The sequence below is a fragment of the Eptatretus burgeri genome, chromosome 11, assembly GCF_056783735.1.
Source record: "Eptatretus burgeri isolate ZD-2024b chromosome 11, Ebu_testis_v1, whole genome shotgun sequence".
NCBI classification, from domain to species: domain Eukaryota; kingdom Metazoa; phylum Chordata; class Myxini; order Myxiniformes; family Myxinidae; genus Eptatretus; species Eptatretus burgeri.
In genome coordinates this window covers 53,001,512-53,014,925 of record NC_140971.1, presented here as the reverse complement: position 1 = coordinate 53,014,925, position 13,414 = coordinate 53,001,512, and the positions used below count along the sequence as shown (strand labels likewise).

The window sequence follows — 13,414 nt, the reverse complement described above, 5'->3', positions numbered from 1 at the left end:
CCATTTCATGATGATTAAAATTGACAATCTTATTCCAATCTCAGGTCAATCGGATGAAAACTGATTATTTTTCAGATTGAAATATATTTTCAGAAGTTTGATGTTGAGTTGACCTTTTGATCTCAAAAATATATGGTTTCCCAATTCAGTAATGTACTGTGCAATTGCTGTTTAATTGTTCAAGTCAATCGGATGAAAACTCGATTTTTCAGATAAAAATTGATGATTTTAGAAGTTTGACCTTGAGTTGACCTTTGATCTTTTGTCCTCAAAAACAGTTGGTTTCCCAATCCATTGACGCAATATGCAAATGTTGCACAAATTTTAAGGTATTCGGATGAAAAATGACGATTTTAGAAATTTGACCTCAAAATCAATTGGCTTCTCAGTTGAGACAACCTCTACAACTTGGTCAAATTCCATGACGATTGGTTTAGAATTGTGAACTGTATGCGAACGACAAACAAACAGACAGAATAACAAGAAAAAAACGTCGTGCAGTGCACAATACTTGCAAATATATATATATATATATATATATATATATATATATATATATATATATATATATATATATATATATATATATATATATACAGTATAATGATGTGATATTTGCTCTCAACCAGTTAAGCCTGGTGATGGTTTTACGGTTAAAGTGGCTACCTTAAGATCTTTGGGTGGTGGTGGTCGTATGGCAGCTAAGCTGCCGGGGTAGCTATCATTTCTTGAAGCGTGACTGTGTTGCTGATGCAGTGCCCCTCTACCAGCACACACACTGGAACTGGTACTCATTTTGCCGACCTCGGAAGGATGACAGGTTGAGTCAACCCCCTGGTGTATTAATTCAGCGGCCGACGGGGCTTGAACTCAGGACCCAAGGATCCCAACTCACCACCCTCACCAATGAGCCAACACCAGGCTAGATATTTGGGTCTTGAGTTTGAGCTCTTGTCATCGATTAAATAACACCAGCTGAGTTGACTCAGCCTGTCATCATTCCAAATTCGGAAAAATGAGCACCATCTTACTGGAAACAGGGGGCACTGCATTAGCAGCACTCCCATGCTCCCAGCAATGATGCAACCATCAGCCACAGGCTGCATACGAAAGAATAATCAAACAGTTTCATATGGGAAATATTGTCGACCAAACAACATAATTATGGGTTGTCGTCCTGATGCTGCACAGCCAGGGTGCTGCATCAAGGAGTGTGCCATCCTTTGGAGAGGATCTTAATCGAGCTCTCCAAATGCTCATGTTTAAAGTCCCTTGGTTCCTTTAGAAATGTAGGCTATTGCAGGCTGCTGCCCTGGATAAATTTCTGCTCACTCCAGCAGGGGCACTGCATCAGCCAGCACCCTTGTAACGATGCAACAAGCAGACCAAATTCGTGATTAAATCCTGTCAAAGATATTCATTTGTGAGAGATACACATGTCGCCTGTCGCTTCAGGAAACTAACAATGTTGAATTTCTCATAAGATGGCCATGTCATTCCATTTGTTTATATCATTTTGAGGGGCAAAAATCTATTTTGATGACTGATAGCGTTTCACGAAAGCCAATTGACGAATAAAAAAAATATTTAACAGATGACCATACAACTGGAGTATGTAATTAGGCAGGACTATTGATGAAACGTTATTGATTAGATCTGTGGCCGATTGGTCAGCAAGCTTCAGTATTCATGGAATGTAATTCTCCATCACACAAACATTTCCATTCCATCCATGCTTGAAAGGGGGAAAGTATTTCTGGACGACATAGAAATTCTCCCCCGCAATCATTGCATCTGGAAATGTGCACGATTCCTTCTTTTATCGATCAATTAATTTATTATTCGCAGTTTTCATTTCGGAGTGAAATTTCAAAAATATTTATATGGAAAGAGAAGAGGAGGGAGTTGCACGTTGAGGAGCAACTCTGAAGAATGCTCAATCAACACGAGCCTTCATCGCAGTGTGAAGAACTACCAGGATATGCCTGTTATTAGATTGAGGTGGCTTTGTCGCAGGGTTGCAAGGTGTGATAGATCAGAACTTTGGAAGAAAATCACCTTCCACAATTCATACTCATGATCTTTTCTCATGAATCGTCCTCAAGCCCACCCCTTCCATTCCAGGTTATTGTGTTTTCTGCCCTAATTCCTCACCCTACTTCCCTTTCTTCTGTTCTATCGATGGTTTTCCCTCACTCTTTTTGCTGTGTTTGAGCATATATCCAGCTTGTTCACCCCATGTGTGGTCTTCCCCCCTCTTGTGTTTGACCTCTCCTCCGAGCCTCGACTTTGTATGCAAAAATAGGACCACGCATCCTGAAGCTCACCTGGAGCAGGAGCAAAGGTCACTCAAACTCCTCACAAACCCCTTTAGTCCCTTATTATTACCCTCACCGAAAGAGAGGGTATTGCGTTTGGGTCAGTTTGTTTGTTTGTTTGTTTGTTTGTCTGTCTGTCTGTCTATTTGTTTGTTTGTTTGGCCGCACAGAACTTTCGTGTTTTTCTCCGCAACCGCTTATCGGAGTGAGACTTAATTTTCACCATTGGTGCGACTATTCATGTAGAATGCTTCAATGATAATTATGACGTCATAAGTCACGTGGTGTGGCAGCTATGTTTGAAAAACGAAAAACCTTTGCACTTCTGTATCTCTGAAACCGCACCAAGGAAAAAATTGAAACTTGGCACATAGCAAGTACTCCTCACGGAGAATAAGTGATTTTTTATGACATCATAATTGTTTCTGTAGAACGCTACATATGATCAGTATAAAATTTTTTGAAGGTCCTCTCGGGATAAAATGGTCCGAGAAAAAAATTGCTGATATCATCGGTCACGTGATTCGGCAACCTTATTGTTTTTTCTAAAAAATCCTTCAAATAACATTCTTCCCTGAAGTGGCTGAACAGATTGAGGTGAAACTTTACATGTATGACCATCTATCCATGAGAAACAAAAGGTTCATACATATGATGTCATATGTCGCATGGTTTGGCAGCCAGATTGGATTTACCCTAAAACATATTAAAAAAAATTTCTTCTCCAGAACAGCTGGACAGAGCGAAGGGAAACTTCACAAAAATGTTCCTCAAGCCTTGGATGTACAAGTTTGTTAAGGAATAATTGATCGGTCACATAATTTGGCAGCCATATTGCATTGAAGAAAAACATTAAATAATGTTTTCTCTGGAACTGCATAATCAATCGATATGAAACTTCAAAATTATGATGTAGTCATGATGGGGGAATATATGTCTTAAATTTCATCTTGATCGGATTCATGGTCTGTCAGCCAGAATCATTAAAAAAAATTGATCTGGGTTCTTTTTCTTTATTTATTTATTTTGTTTTTTGATAAAGGCTCACTTGGCTGTGCTTGGATGGGTTTGAGGGTAGAGGAGTAGCAGCTGAAATGTGAATCCTATCCAGGTTACTCCTGATGACTTCATTTTTGCTTTTTGCTTGTTCAGGATCCTTCTGATTATGCCAATGCAGGACTTGTACCTATTTGATCTTCCATTTGATTAGAATTGAAATTATTTTAATCCCCTTCTAAATTCAATTGAATAATAATGAAAAAGGTCATGGGTCAGGTGTCCGATCAAAGTGGGGTTGCATCAAAGCGGGACGTCTTGGGACCTGGTCATTATTGGCAGCAGTTATAGAGTGGCAGTTCTAATTATCTCTTATTAATTACATAATACACAAGTATACAAACACCACACAAACACCACACAAAACTGCACAAACAAGACCACACAAAACTGCACAAACACAACAAAAACAAAAACAAGCAAGGGTCTGCAATCTCTGATTGCTCTTTCTAGTTTTATAATGCCGTGAACAAACTTTAGTACATCACGTGTGATGAAGGCTTTGGTCAAGTTTCATTGAAATTGTGTATGTAGTTTCAGAGAAGACAGCAAATATATATTTCGGGGGACTTAACCCCCCCCCCCCGCAGAACCCAGAGACCCTGATTTTTATTTTTCTTTAATGCCATGAACAAGCTTTGGTACATTACGGGTGATTAAAGTTATGAAAGTTGTGGTCAAGTTTCATTGAAATTGTTTTTGTAGTTTTGGAGAAGAGAGAAAATACCTATTTTGGGGGGCTCAAACCCCCTGCAGACCCCCCCCCAGAACCTGATTTTTTATGCCATGAACAAACTTTGATACATCACGGGTGATAAACTTCGTGAAGGTCGTGGCCAAGTTTCATCAAAATCATGTCTTTGGTTCAATTGATAATGACTGAAGTGTTTACGGACTCATTGACTGACTCACTCACCTACTATACAGACACTGCAGACTTAGTCACTCACTCACAGATTGACTTGACTGACTTACCTACGGACTCTGCTCAATCACATAAGCTCACCTGACTTAAGTCCAGGTGAGCTAAATATATAAGAACAAATCAATTCGTTTTGGGGTTTGAAGGTATATGTTTTTTTTTTATTATTTCGCTTATATTGGTGGGCACAGTGCATGACCACAGCCTGATATGATCAGTAAGGATGTGGGAATATCACCAAATGACACTTTTTCTCCTGAAGCTGGGAAATTCTTGAAAAGCCAAAGTTATTCCTATTTTAGGCCAGGGAACGTTCTTGGCCCAAGTCTTTCATGAACCAGAGAGGCAGGTCTCAGGTTCAAGTGAAGCAGGCAGGAATTTGGAATTTGTTCGGGGCATCAGCAGTAACTCGCCTACTCTTTTAAGAAAGACATGAGCAAGGGACTTTTAACATCCACCACGACAAGCTCTGGCAGATAGTTCCTCCTGCTTAACATCCACCCGATGGATGGTGCACACCGATGCTTCACCTTGCAAGTAAAACATCAACTTATAGCGGTGTCAAGATTCGAACCCAGGTTATACAGCTCAAAGGCGCAAGTGTGCGTACTTCCAGGCTATCCTGCAGGCCCTTAGAGAATCTTCCACCAAGGAATAATTGCCATTCCAGGCACAGCTCAAGGAGCAAATCATGTGTGGCAGGAATGAACTGCAAGGCATTCTTGCTTGTTATATGTATTTATTTTCCAGAAATGGTAACCACTACAGGACGATTAAAGGGAAACAAATTGTAAAAACGATATTCGCATTGTTCTCTCAACTTTTCATACTTTTGAAGATGCTTTTTATTCTCTCGAGCCATAGCTTTAGGCCAACTTTTTTTTTTAAAGAGCTTCAATTGACATTTAAATCGGTCTTGAATGATAGCAATATAATCGTGCGCAGAATAAAGTTGTGGAAAAATTAATCCCCTTCCACCACACCCAGTGCTCGAACGAAAGCCTTGTCTGCACAATCTCAAATCATAGCGAGAGTCTCAATTTGGTTGATTGAGGAAGGTAGAAGGTAAAAGTGAATCGATTTGCCCGTCTGATCTCATCAATATAAATGTGTTGTCACTCTCGGAATCACAAGTTGTTATTGTATTCAGCTCCACACCCTTTAGTAAATAGGAATTGTGGGGGTAAGCCCTCGATGACCATGCTTGCCAGCAGGTGATGCGGGTTCTTCATAAGAAATTGTGCACGCACTACATATTGGAACTACTCTGATCCTTGTGACGTCTTGAAATGCTTTCAAGTCAGGCCACAGAGAGCTGGAAGGAGCTCGGGATGAGCCTTTTTCATTTCTCTTCGTCTGTGCTGAGACACAAAGGCCACATCATGACTGACAGTGAGCATTTCCTCTGCTGGGCTGTAACAAAAAGCTTGGGTCTTTCTTCATTATGAGTCTGATGGAGATACAACAGTGCGTACATTAGTGTTCAATGACTACATTTGTGAATGGAGTGTGATTGATCTTGGACAATGCCAAACGGGAATTACACATTTTGTATTTTTATTTCAATGTACCAAACGATTTCGAACAACCTGTGGCTGACCGTTCATTGTCCTCAAGGAAAACGGCTGCTTGATGCGTCACCATTGAGTGAATCCTTTGTGAATTCTCGTAGAAAATTGCCTTTATTTTATTGATCAAGGTCGAAATGCTTGAAACGAATGTACTCAGAATGTTCGAACAGGTTCGTTTACAGTATTACACAATCTGATATGTTGGAAATTGGTTTTTCCATTTCGATGAAATATTTGATTTAAAAGAATTGGAGGGGGAGGGTGGGATTCATCAGATTCATACATTATTGTTATCTTTAATTTGTCACAGAAAATATGTGATTTATTTGAACACGGGCAAGTACAACCTGCCACTTAGCGGATGGGTATATTAAAGTGTGGGGGGGGGGGGAGAAGGAGAGGAGAGGGGAAAATAAGTGGGGGGGAGAGGGGAGGAGATTAGAGGGGGGATTCCGGCAGATGGGACGCCAAATTTAACGTACATCTGAGAGATGGCACACAGATTGATGAATCACTGTGCCTGTGAAAAACCGGGATGACAGTTTATCGCTGGGCCGGGATTCAAACCCATGCTAGACAGCTTAGAGTGAGCATGCACACCTCTCAGCTACCCTGCCGTGATGTGTCAATTCATTGCTTTGTAACCACTGAAAACATTTGTTCTCATTGTAATTCTCTAATTACCCTCGCCGAAGGATTCGGAGAGGGTATTGCATTTTGGGTATGTTGGTTTGTCTGTTTGTCTGTTTGTTTGTTTGTCTGCACAGAACTTTCGTATTTTTCTCTGCAACCGCTTATCAGATTGAGACCAAATTTTCACAATTGATGTGACTGCTCAGGTAGAATCCTGTAATGATAATTATGACGTCATAGGTCACGTGGTGTGGCAGCCATATTGAAAAACGAAAAATTTTGGACCTTTGTATCTCTGAAACCACATCAAGGGAAAAATTGAAACTTGGCACATAGCAAGTACTCCTCATGGGGAATGAGTGTGATTTTTTATTACGTCATAGATGCCCTCGTTATGACGTCATAATTGCATATGTAGAACACATCCAATCAGTATGAACATTTTTGAGGGTATGAACTAGGGATAAAATGGTCCACAGAAAATAAATTCATGATCTCATCAGTCACGTGATTCGGCCACCATATTGTTAAAAAAAATTAAACATTCAAAAATCTTCTTCTCTGAAGTGGCTGAACAGATCGAGGCAAAACTTTAAATGTATGACTGCCTGTTCATGAGGAACAAAAGGTTCACACATATGATGTCATTGGTCACATGGTTTGGCAGCCATATTGGACTTACCCTTAAACCTACAAAAAATACACCACTCAAAAGAAGTCCTGGCGAGAGTTTGCAATCTCTGATTGCTCTTTTACTTGTTTATTTTGCCTTCCTAACCCTGGGGATGTCCTCACGGAGAACCGAGCTGTGATATCACCATGTATGTTTGTGGAACGCTCATCAAATGGCTTAAGCAATCAATCAGGAACTCAAATAAAACAGTTGAAGAAACTTTTGAAAATGAAACGTTAAATTTTTTTTATATGTATATACCTGCAGTATGTCGAAGTGACCGGTGGTATAATGAAAGCAGATCGCACAAAAATGGGAATCGGTCATGTAAAATATAATTGAACTCAAGCAAGCACTCCAACGAAATGGTTGATAAGGAATGCCTGGCTTGGCAAGCGATAGCAAGCTCATTGGTCATGTGACATACCTGTGAAAACCAAAACATCACAAATTTCTTTACATTTTCAGATTTCACTCCAGATTTTCACAATGATTTCGTCCACATTATCTGATACTCCAAACTCAAATTATATTTTGATTATATGCTTTAATAATAGTAATTACTTTGTGAGAGTAGATCATGGAAAATCGCATCAGATAATACATGAAATCACTCCAAGCTCATAATTTGAAAACTATAGCACCTACAAAAGTGATGTATACAATGATTTGTAGGTATGAAGATGAAACATTCGATGATATGAGGAAAGCAAAATAAAATTTTTGAGTGCTTTATTGTTAAGAAACCGTTGCTACCTATTCCAAGTCATGGTATTTTTGAGCAGGCCAAAAAAATGGCGGATTAAGACTCCTGAGAGCGAGATGACCGAGGATGATGCCATGTTAAAGGATAATTAAATAAGGCCATTAATTATCTTCAAAAGGGGTGTTTAAATTAACCCAAACACCGTATTTTCACTCATACACTCCCTTGAAGTACCCTTGTTATGCATGCAAAGTTCAGGCCACTAGGTTTCATGGTTTGGGAGTTATGCAGGAGACACACACACTTATTATTATAAGTGAAATTGTGGTGTGGGAAGGAAGGGTTTGGGTTTTTGAATATATGGGGATTCCTGCATGGTCATTGTGGGAATGCAGACAGATGGTAGGGTGCTCAATGTATGGGGGTGGTGAGATTTGAGGTGGTTCTTGAGAAAGAAATTGGGACGTTTTTTTAGACTCCAGATTGAGGATGTGATTGGAGGGTCAGAGCAGCAGGAGATGGTTCGTAGAAAGGAAAATTTGAAGCTGTTTTATATGATTGTCAGGAGCTTGATGGAAAGATGAAAAAGCTGGAAGTTGGTTGGTAAGACAAACAACATAGTTGCTGTAAGTGAGACATGGTTTAGTGAGCAATCCAACTGGAGCATTGGCATTAAAGGCTTCAGGGATTACAGGTGTGATAGGAAATCGAAAAGGGGAGGTGTGACAATCTTGGTGAAAGACAGTGTTGTATCAAGAGAGAGAGGCATGATATTAATAAGGGAATTCATGGACAGGATTCCATGTGGATGAAGATTAGAGATCACAAGAAAGCAAGATACCTGGAGGATGCTTTTATAGGATTCACGGTGTGAGGGAAGAGCAGGAAATAGGGATACATTAAATATTCAAAAGAGCATGTGATAAAGGAAGAGTATTGATTATAGGGGATTTTAACTTGCCAGGGATGGATTACGCCCAGGAATTGGGAAAGGGCAGAGCAAATAAAGATTTTATTAGACCGAGACCAGGATTGCTTTTTAAACCAATTTGTGCAAAAGCTCAGGAAGGGAGGTGTTGTGTTAGACCTTTTATTGAGTAATGATTCCAATGTGGTGTAGGAGCTGGAGGTCGGAGAGCAAACAAGGGACCACAGTATATTTCACTCACCCGATGGTACCATCTATCGATTGGCACGTACATCAGATGTTCACGTGGTACGGTAGGCCAAACAATATGGCAGATCTGGAAAAGTCCAGCTGAAGCTGGCCTGGATGGAAAAATATTTTGTGAAGATCACTGATCTAGGGTAAGCCACGAAACATAATGTGAGTGTGAAGGTTGCTTTCTCGTGATTTGCCCATCAATGTCGATGACTTGTGAAAGAAATAAGATTACTAGAAATGAGAGGCATCAGCAGCAGTTTCAAACTCAGGGTTTCCAGTTGATGAGGTTTTGTTCTGTTGACTTCCTCCAGGGCAAAACAGGCCACTTCTGATTGGTCCAAATGGCCTACTGGGCCATTTTGCCCCTTGCTTCAAATATGATAGTTTTTATCCGTTTCTGTCATCGTTTCAGATATTCATGCACTCCTTATTTCTCATGATATTTCTTTCAATTAAAAAACAAAATACCTTGCAATCATTCCAGAAAAACAGATCGCCAATCTTGGACTGCTGAAGCTATGAGGTCAGTGCTTCAGGCAGTAAAATGTGCTGAGATAGGCTATATGAAGGCCACTAAACAATTGGGATTCCCCCTTTCTACCCTGAAACGATGTCACAAGGACACAAACAAATCTGCCAAAGGTGCATTCAAATCCCTTGGTAGTTACTGATGAAATGGAATCGGAGTTGGTTCGGTATATACGACACATGGAGGAAACCATGTTCGGTGTAAGTACTACAGTGTTCCGTTGATTGGCTGACAAACTGGCAGTGGGAAATTGACTGAACCATCCGTTCAAGAATGAAATAGCAAGAAAATATTGGCTCCGAAGTTTTCTCTTTCTGCGTTAAGAACTTGCACTTCAAATGCCTGCAGGTGGTGACCTGAACCTGAACCTGCTGGTGCTGGCCCAGTCCATCCCAGGTCTGCAGGTGGTGACCCAGTACAACCGGGACCTGCTGTTGGTGGCCTAGTCATACCCAGACCTGATGGAGGTGATGCAGATCAACACACACCCACACCTGCATATGCCACACCTGAGTCAGATTCCTGTGGAAGCATGTGATTATGCCACACAGAGTAGCCCTACTTCTGACTTTATTTAACCCTACCATATATCTCCACCTCCTATGGCCAATCACTTTAAAGGAACGAAGCGAAAATTCGAAGCGTCCTCTTCTGTTCATTTGACATCTAGTCCATACAAAAAACAATTGATGAAGTGGCAGAAGCAAAGAGGAAGGCAGAAGTGCAGAAGGTGAAATGAAAAGCAGCGAGAAGAAAAACAGGCAGAAAAATAATGGATGAAATTGACGAAGAAAAGGGAGAGGAAGAAACAGACCAAGAGAAGGCTGAAAAGAAAGAAAGGAAAGAAAGAACAAAGTTCATCAAGCGAGTTTCAGGATGAGGACACCATGCCGTTTTTGCTCTGACCTTTATAGCAATACAAATGAAGGATGGATCCAGAGTACTGCTCATCAGTAGTGGACACCCGATGGCTGTTCTGTGGTTGATGATTGGGATGACGACTTTGTTTTTCGAATTTTGTATGCAATTTTGGGTGAGTAGATTACAGGTGACATTGTGCCTGGGTTGACAATGATGATGATGATAGATTTCACATGTGGTGTATCCACATCGCAATATTGTCTATCATCGTTGATTTTATGTCCATGTTTCGATGCTGAAGTTAAAAGCCAACCATCTGCTCTTTTTGACTTATACACTTCAATGTGTCCAATTTCAAGTTTTGTAGTGTTTAACTAGTGTACTCAGGTTATCATTTATCATTTTGCCCCCATAGTTAAGGGCCATTTTACCCAACCTGGTGTGCAAAATGGCCCAATTTCCGTTAGGATTTTTTTTTGTATACACTGTCGAGGCTCGTATGAGAGCGAACACACAACACACAACAAGGGGGGCAGGAGACAAGAGGGTGGGAAAGGGAAGGACAAAACAGTAGGGAACAGAGACATTAGGTGATCTGTGGAAGGGAGAGGGATGGGGAGGGGAACACAGGGTAAACAAGATGGACATTACAGGAACTTTCAGGACCTTACACAACAAGGAACTTCAGGACCTTCCAGTGAGACCAGAGAGGAGACGGTAGAAGACAGAAAGACCACCGACCTGCCTGCATTGAGAGAGTGAGAGGCCCAAAGACTCAGCTTCACCACCGGAGATACCAATTATCCTAAATGCCTTGGTTTCCACAGCGTGAAGCCGAGAAATGTGAGAGGCAGGAGCACCAGTCTCGAGGTGATAGCAGTACTCCATCAGGTTGCAGACCAAAGCTGTGCATGTGGTCAGGAGCTCAGGTGGGTCGAGGAAGGACTTTGCATGACGGAGGATACCTAGTCGGTGACTGGCTTTGGAGGCCAAGTTGGAAATGTGGCTTTCCCATGAAAGATCATGGCAGATAGTGAGATCCAGAAGCTTGAATGAAAGGACTTCTTTCAGAGGATTGTTGAGAAAGTAGAGGGGGGTTCCAAATGGTCCTTTTTGAGAGACACAGTGAGAGTGTGAGATTTGTCAGGATTGAAAGACATGTTCCATGTGTTGGACCAGTTTGTGATTTTATCCAGATCTGCAGAGAGCGAAGAAGCTGCGTCTTGCTGGTCTGAGGGATGTCAGATGGTACGGCAGAGGGTGGAGTCATCAGCAAATAAATAGAAAGGATTTTTCAGGGAGTTGAAGAGATCATTGATGAAAACCAGAAAAAGAACATGGCCCAGAACACTGCCTTGAGGTACTCCAACCTGGACAGGAAGAGGGGATGAGAGAACTCCATTGAAGGCCACACATTGGCTGTGACAGGAGAGGAAGTCTGCGTGCCATGAGTAGAGATGGCCTTGGGTACCATAGGAAGAGAGTTTGTTGAGCAGGGCAGGGTGCCAGACCGTGTTGAAAGCATGTGATATGTCTAGGGATGTGGCATTGATTTAATGTCTAGAATTGAGAACCTCCATCCATTGTTGGGAGAGCAGAAGCAGCAAATCCACGGTAGAGTGAACTGGTCTGAAACCAAATTGTTGATCAGAAATCAAGCCATTGGAGAAGAGGAAGGATTTAATGTCTGAAGTAATGATGAAATTTTGGCTACAATTGTTTGACACTGTTGGTCCCATTGGAAGTTATATCGTTCTTAATAAACTGAATTTTATGAAAGCATGAAAGCAATCTTAGCATTTAAAATAATTGATATTGGTCATAAGCAATTTACCCCAAAGCTTAACGTGGCCATTTTGCCCCACCTTTCCCTACTGCTTCGGAGAAGTGTTGTATGATGAGGGTGAGATGGCAGACTTTTTAAAAAACGTTGTTTTGCTTCTACATTTACCCAGGAACACTTAGGGCAACTTTCACTTGCTTGGAGTATCTATCTCATGGGTGAGTAAGCGTTTTTAGAAGAGATCCAAGTTGGAATGGAGGAAGTGAAGAGAGCTAATCATGTTGGGTCTGAATGAACAAGTTGGAACAGAGGAAGTGAAGAAAGAGTGAGAAAATTAAGGGATGATAAAGCTCCAGACCCAATAATACACATCCAAGAGTATTGACGGAGGTGGCAGAGCAGATCAGCGTGGTGTTAGCAGAAATCTTTAACAGCGCTTGGAGGAAGGACAGGCACCAGAGCATTAGAGGGTCACAAATGTACGAGGTAACAAATTATAAATCAAAGAAGATAATATTAACACTCGTAAGACCATGCTATTCAATCTCACTGCTAAACGATCCGGAGAAGAACTGGAGAGTTATAGACCTGTTAGCTTAACTTCAGTTGTGGGAAAAATGTTGGAGACATTAATTAAGGAACGTATGGGGAAACATTTGAAAAACGAAAATCTAATTAAAGGCAGTCAGCACTGATTTACCGAAGGGAGATCATATTTGACAAATGTATTGGGCTCCGTAAAGTCTTTTCTGATTCGGTGGATGAGGGAAGTGCAGTGGATTTAGTCTATTGAAACTTTCAGAAGGCGTTCAATAAGGTACCACATAGGATGGGACTTGTGGAGTGGCTGGTCAGGTAGCTAATTGGATTACAAACTGGCTTTGTGGTGGGAAGCAAAGAGTGGCTGTGAGTGGGAGGATGTCTTTCCGGAAGGATGTAAGTAGTGGGGTACCTCAGGGGTCAGTTCTTAAAGGTTCTTAAAGGATCTTACAGACTTTGGGGTCCAAAGGGTCTTTTGGGTCTTCAGGGACTTAAATGTCTTCAGGGTCTTAAAGATTTTAGTGGTCTTTTGGGTATTCAGCATATTGGAGGTATTAAAGGGTCTTTGAGGTCATTGTCTTATAGGTCTTTGGTGGTCTTACAGTTCTTCGGGGTCGAAATGGTATTTGGGGTCTAAAGGGGCTTTGAGGTCTTTAA

At 41.1% G+C, this 13,414-nt stretch overlaps 1 long non-coding RNA gene across 1 annotated transcript in view; it reads left to right on the top strand.

The window, feature by feature from the left end:
* The window catches only part of LOC147017081 (uncharacterized), a 52,104-nt gene that overhangs the window by 21,976 nt on the left and 16,714 nt on the right, over positions 1-13,414 (top strand). Inside the window, exon 2 of the long non-coding RNA XR_015049716.1 lies at positions 9,922-10,040. This is a non-coding gene — a long non-coding RNA (uncharacterized LOC147017081). The remainder of the gene's footprint in view (positions 1-9,921; positions 10,041-13,414) is intronic.